Below are 7351 nucleotides of genomic sequence, written 5' to 3'. Positions count from 1 at the left end.
GAATCCGGGGAAGGACTGCACTGCATGGTTCCGGCTCAGGGTCCCTCAGCCGACGACTAGAGCCAGAACTACATGAGACTGAAGTGACTGGAGTAGCTGAGGACTGGCCCCCATCTCTCTCTCTTTGTGTTGTCTCAGGGCCTCTCCCTGTGGAACTGGCTAGTTGGGTCTTCCTCACAACATGGCAGCCTCAGGGCAATGGGTCAACTGAGGCCAACACAGGCCTTCAGTGCAAGGAGGGGGGAGGTTGTATCAAACTTTCTGCCACATTCTGTCAGATACAAGAAAGTCACCACCCTGCCCAGATACAAGAGAAAGAAAATTAGACTCCACCTCTGTACGAGGAACTGGCAAGTTGAGAACACGTGGATGGGAGAGTATGTCATGACCGTCTTTGAAAAACACAGCAGATGCTTTTGTGCGTCTGTCAGCCCTGCTTGACTATGCAACCTTTCAGAGCAGAAACTCCCTGATGTCTCCCCACTGTCCACACAGGCCTAGAACATGGTAGGTACTCCGTATTTACTGAAGGTGGTAGGTAGCCCTAAGGAGGCTCACAGAAAACGTGGGGTTGGTTGCCCCAAAACTGCACCCCTGTAACTCCCGAGGGAGGCGCCAAGGGGCAGGTGGGGGCAAAGCCCTTGCAACCTGCGGAGGCTTTCCCTGCCCGTGTCCAAGAAGATGCGGCCGTGGTGGTGGGGAGGAGACAGGTGTGGAAGGCGGCCAGCTCTTCGGCCGGGTGAGGACAGTGGGCGTCCAGTGTGTGCACATCAGAGGTCTGTCTGGAACTGAAGGGACCCCACGGCCCACGGCCCGGGAACAAGTGTTCCGTATCCTCCCATACCTTCTCTTGGGAACATGGCCATCAGCCCTGGGTTCATCTCCAGCTGCCCCCGGCCCCGATGAGTCAGCCCCTTCCAGGAATTCTGTCTCAGTGGCCCTCAGATCTCCCCTTGGTCTCCCCGAGCATTGCCCCGGTCCTGACTCAGGACGCCCCCACGATTCCCTAGGTCCCATTTCTCCTACTTAGTCCTTCCTCTGGTCCCGGACTCCAGTGCAGCGTTCTCTCCCCACACTCTCTCCCAACTATTCTGGGCTCTTTGACCCCTCTGGGATGATGGCCAAGTCCCATGTCTACTCCACAGCCCCAAACCTAGGGATCCCATGGACTCCAAACAGCTCCCCGACACACCACAGGCCTCTCACTGACCCTGAAATGAGCGCTGAATTTCCCCCTCTGGCCCTGCTCCTCATCTTGGGCTCCTTTTGGGGGATCCCCAAGGCACCGATTTGCTTTTCTGTACCCCCACCTGCAACACATGAGTCCCCACGACCCCTGCCCTTTGGGCTTTTTGATGCCTCTCAGACTCTCTTTTCCTCCATCCACTGCCTCGCTCAGAGCAGGGTTGGCACATACTAGCATGTCCTGGGTCATGGCAGTGGCCTCTCTGCTGGTGCGTGCCACCAGGGGCACGTGTCCCCACCCTAACTGCCAGATTGATCTTTTTCTTTTAAGGAAATTCTGATTGTGTCACTCCTGTGTGTAAGTCTCTTCCATGGCCGCCTAGTTGTTCTGCATTTTAAATCTATGTGTGTAACGCGTGTGTGAATATATATGTACATACATACGTATACAATGTATACGTGCTTATTTATGTAGTTTATATATACTTACATGAAGATGTATGCGTATATACATTTGTATAACGTATATATATATATGTATCTATAAATCTATGTATGTATATATATATAGGAAAAATATCAGAAGGACACGCTAAATATTAAAACTGCTTGAATCTACATGGTGGGATTATGGGCCACTTACATATTCTCCACTATCCTGTTTCTGTATTTTCCAAATATATTCAATAAATATACGTATACTATCTTTATGATCAGAAACAGGCAGAGATGACTGGTTTTTAAACAAGCATTGAAGTGAAGCAGGCCGCCCTGGAAGCTGGCAACTGACAAAAAATATTTTCCAGATCTTTAGAGTGAACTTTCTGATGCCAATTTAGCACCTCAACTGGCAGAAATTGAGCCTCACGCTCCGGGACTCATTAAACCACCTTAACAACCCTCGCAGGGCCCCTGGAAGTAGCTGGAGCTGTGTTCTTCATCTTTCCTGCCAGGTTGTGTAATTACCACCAATTAGTTAACCCAGCTCTGGGCTGGCAGGAAAAACAGCTTCTTCTGGGAGGGGGAGAGAACACTAAAGGGAAAAAGAAAACTTTGGGCCACAGAGAAGGGAGGTTTGGGAATAAATAAATTTGAACTTGTTAGAGGGAATTAAAACTTTGAAACAGCAAAAGGAGAGTTGCATCGGGGCTGTAATTAGGCTGAATCCACCTGCGAACGTTGAGGCTGTTTTTGCTTTTTGCTGTTTGCATGATGACAGGAGCTGCGGGCGGAGATCCCTATTCTCTGTGGTGACTGGAGAAAGTTTGCTCCCGGCTGTCAACCACTCTTTTCCTCCCCACTACCCACCCCAGGTTCTCAGGCGGCCCTGGACTACACTTAGGCTCAATATTGACGTTCTTGAAACTGCAGATTAGATGTAACTTTGTGTATGTTTTCACAAGCTAGATAGTAGCCAAAAAGCTTTTTAACTAAAATGGAAGTACCTTTACTGTTTCAAAGGACCTCAGCTTTAAAGATGCAGAGAAAGCAGGAGACTTTCCCTGGCCATTCCGCTCCCTTCATTCCCTTCTCCCAGGAACGCTGTTTGCAGTTGGACACTGTAGACCTTTTACAGGCGCGCATGGATGCAAACACCTGCACGCACACCTGCACGCACCTGTATCGAATATGCAAATAGACCCAGCCCATGTCTTTGGTTAGGTCACCTGCTTTTTTTCAGTTGTCAGTTTGTTATGGACGTTTTTCCAGAGCAGTCAAGGTCTATCTTATTCTTATTCTTCCTCACTGACTATGTCGCTTCCATTCTGTGGAATCCCATGGTGTTATCCGTCCACTCCTTCTGCAAATATTGTTGAGGCATCTAACATGTGTTGGGTATGGTGCTAGCATCTGAGGATGTAGTTGCAAAGAAAAAGTAATAAAAGATATATTTATCTTTGGGGATTTTTTAATGGAATTTATGAAGAATGTTCTAAAGTTCACGTGGAAGAGAAAGTGCAGACACCACACAAACTCGAAATAAAATAAAAAGAAAGAGTAATAACGAGAAAGATGCCTATGACTAAAACGTGTTATTGGAGCAGAGCTGCATAGATGAAAAGAAGAAGATAGAGGGCATAAAAACACCGCGTATACAGGAGAATTTTGTGCATAAAAAAAATTTACAACTCAGATGTCCATTAACAGATAAATAGAAAAAGAACATTGTGTCTACGCAATGGAATAACCCTCAACAATAAAATGCATGAATTCTTGAAATGGGAATAACAGAAGTGAATCTCAACACCAAAATTCTCAGTGAAAGAAACCACATCCAAAGTGTACATGCTGACTGTGTGATTCCATTTATTTAAAATCTAAAAATTGCAAACTAATCGATGACGATGCAAAGCAGAACAGTGGTCTTTGGGCAGGAGGGAGGGAGGGACCACACAGGCTCACGTGGAAACTTTCAGGGAGGATGAAAATTGTTACCTTGATTGTGATAACGGTTTCACAGGTCTATACAGACATCAAAAGACATTAAATCATAAACTGATAATATGTGCAGTTTATTTCAATTATACCTAAAAAATTGTAAAAAATGTTTTTTAAAAAAAGTCACCTTTCCTGCTTCAAAGGAACACAATTAACAGCATGCAAAGCAACCTATGGAATGGGAGAAAAGATTTACAAATCATGTATCTGATAAGGAGGTTAATATCCAGAATATATAAAGAACTCCAAAACTCGACAAGAAAACTAACAACCCAATTAAAAACTGGATAAAGAACCTGAATAGACATTTCCCCAAAGAAGATGTACAAATGGCCAATAAGCACATGAAAAGATGCTCAACATCCCTAACCATCAGGGAAATGCAAATCAACACCACCATGAAATACCACCTCACACCATCACTGTCAAAAAAAAAAAAAAAAAAAACCCAAAAACCCCCACAGAAAATAAGTATTGGCAAAGACGTGGAGGAATTGAAACCTTGTGCACCGTGGTGCATAAAGAAAACAATATGGAAACAATTATATGATCCAGCAATGTCACTCGTGGGTATGTACTCCAAAGAATTGAAAGCAGGAAGTCAAACAGGTATTTGTACACCCATGTTCATAGCAGAATTATTCACAACAGTCAAAAGGTGGAAACAGCCCAAGTGTCCAGCAGTGGATGAAGGGATAAACAAAATGTGGTCTATCCATACGATGGAATATTATTCAATCTTAAAAAGGAAGTGAATTCTGACACATGCCACAACATAGATGAACCTTGAGGACGTTAACCTACATGAAATAAGTCAGTCACTAAAAGACAAATACTGTATGATTTCACTTATATGAGGTGCCTAGAGTCAAATTCATGGCAATCAAAAGTAGAATGATGGTTTCCAGGAGCTGGGAGAGGCGAGACTGGGAAGTTACTATGTATTGCGGATAGAGTTACAGTTTTGCAAGCTGAGTTCTGGAGTTGGTTGCACAACAACGTGACTATACTTACTATTGAACTATACACTTAGAAATGGTTAAGATGGTGATTTTTATGTTATGGTGTGTTTTACCACAACAAAAACAATTGGGGAAAAAAATATGTTCATTTGAACTGATTCTTTGTTTTAGTTTTTGTTACTGTTTTCTGTGGAATTCATCGTTATAATTGACATGAGGCAGAAGACCAGCTGAGAACTCTCCCGTCTTCCAACCTTGTGTCTGTGGTATATTTGGCTGAAATTATTGGCTCCAAAGTCTTTTCCTCTTTGGCATTTCACTTATTTTCTTGAACATTTTACTCAATGATCAAGATAAATTTTTTTTCACATTTATCTTTATTATCTTTCTGTTTTCTCTTTCTGAGGCTTTAAAAAAATTCTTTCTGATATTAGTAGAGAGAACATAATAGCTTAGCAGTTTATCCCAGAATTTGTTACAATTAAAAATATGTAAATGATGATAATTTTGGTCTCATAAAACTTTATAATAAAAAAACAGGCCATAGTCTAATCAGAATATCATTATATAGAGATCATAATTTTATCTCTTTGTAAGACTTTGGGGTCAAAATAATGATTTGTATAATAACATAATATTTCATGATGAAATTTAAACATAGCATCCTAGTAAAAGAAAAAATGGCAAATCATGTGAACTGCCATAGGAAGGATCAAATTGAGCCCCACACTAACAGCAGAAAGACATATTTTAAAAAGATATTCACTCGTATATCAGGTAGAAAAAACATTTCCCCGTTTGAAGCATTGGTTATTTTAAATGTTGGTAAGAGAACCATCTAGGGACACATCTAGCGAAGAAGACCTTTGTTGCCACCTAGTGGACATTTGTCATAATAAATATACTAATTAGCTCTAAAATCGACACGATTTTACAATTTAAAATGTTCAAAAAACCCCGAAGATGTGTAGGATGCTAGCGGCAGCAGCTGAGACATAGTCACCTTGTTCTGTGAAAAACTAGAACCGGTAAAGAAACGGTAAACCCTGATTCTTCCAATTCTCATTTACTCCTCAGGCCTTGAACCCCTCCCTGTAAGAAATATTTCTTCTTTAATGTCAATAACGCAAGATAATTTCTCATCATGAGACCTCACTTTGCTAACCTTCCAACATTTAAAATTTTTAACCTCAGTCTTCCGTAATGTCATAACCCCTCGAGGAGGTGGAGGCAACCTTTCCACGTTTACTGTGTACACATTGCCACCGAGAAGTTCATCTTTCTGGAATTTTCTTGATGGTTCCAGGACTTGGTGCACACGATTCCTTTGTGAGTTCCCCTAGGGTCCCATGGACATGAGAGCACCACGCCGCCATTTCTTTCTGGGGGTCTTCCAGCCTTTCCAGGTGAGCTATGTTCTTGGGACAATTTTCTCTCTCAGTCTCTTTCTCGCCCCTCCTTCTTTTCTGTTCTGTTCATTTCTCAACTCTTAGCCTCTCCTCGCTGTCCAGTAGGACCCTCTTTTATTTGGAGTGTGGGGAAGTCTTGCAGTGCCCGCTGCATTTCCAAGAAATGTCAGGTACATTTTCTATTCTCTCAAGCTATCGTCTAAGCTCGCTGCAGTTTGAAACGTCAGCAGGACTTGGAAAAATGTCTGCTTTGCTCTCTGACACATGCTTCCCCCAGGCAATGAGCACACAGTGACACCTTGACTGAGGAAGGGAATGAGTGGAAAAAAAAGATTCAGATGTTGATTTATAGATTAATGTCTGAAAGTTCTATCTGCCTATACTGTGTATAGTGTGATCCTGTTTTGTAAAAGAAAGTCAGACAACAGTGAGTAGAGAAGTGGATATAACAACAAATAAGCAAGCAACAGCACCATTAGCCACCAAGAGGATGGCTATACTGGGCATATCCATATGCCACAGACATGGAATGTATGCAGAATGTAATATGAATACACTACAGTTATACTTAAAAACGTGGATGTATTTTAGTAACAAATTGAATGAAAAAAAGCAGCTCCAAGAAGATTTCCTTCAGTTTGTTACTTTTTTGTAAAAAAAAAACAACAAAAAACCCAAACGAACAATATGTTCTTAGCCACACACACGAATGTAACAGTTATTTTCTAAAGTGAGGGAGTGATGATGTTAGAATTTGTGACGGGTTTCCTCCAGGCGGGCAGGCTGAGAGACGTTCTCAGGGAAGCAACTCCATAGACGTGTTAGGGTCAACATTCTATTTCTTGGAGATGATAGTGTAAAAGTAAAATTAACAACAGTAAAAGTAAATTAACAAATAAGTATATAATTAAAGAGAAATATAACTACACCAATTACACTAGTGTCAATACAATTCTGTGACCTGCAGATAGAATTAAATAAATTTTTAAAAGGAAAGAAATAGAACATGTTAACAATTAATATCTCTGGGTATGGAAAGTATGCTTTTTAAAAATGTTCTTTCATTTTCTCTGTATCTTAGAGCTACTGCATAGTGAATGGGTACAACTTAATTTTTTTTTTAATTTTCATTCTAACAATCTGATGGTTTTTAGCCCATAACAAGGATATGCCACTATTTGCAAATCTGGAAGAGGAGGATGTGAGGCAGAGGAGAAGGAGAAAGAGAAGTCAGGTAGAGAAGTGGAAATTCAGACGAGCGTGTGACTGAAGCCAAGAGGACGAAGGGTTTGAGAGGAATGGAATGGCCAATTCCGTCCACACCTGCTAAGAATTCAAGTTAGAGGTAGGTTGAGA

Source organism: Equus caballus, chromosome 10 (assembly GCF_041296265.1).
Source record: "Equus caballus isolate H_3958 breed thoroughbred chromosome 10, TB-T2T, whole genome shotgun sequence".
NCBI lineage: Eukaryota > Metazoa > Chordata > Mammalia > Perissodactyla > Equidae > Equus > Equus caballus.
Note: the sequence above shows the minus strand (reverse complement) of the source record.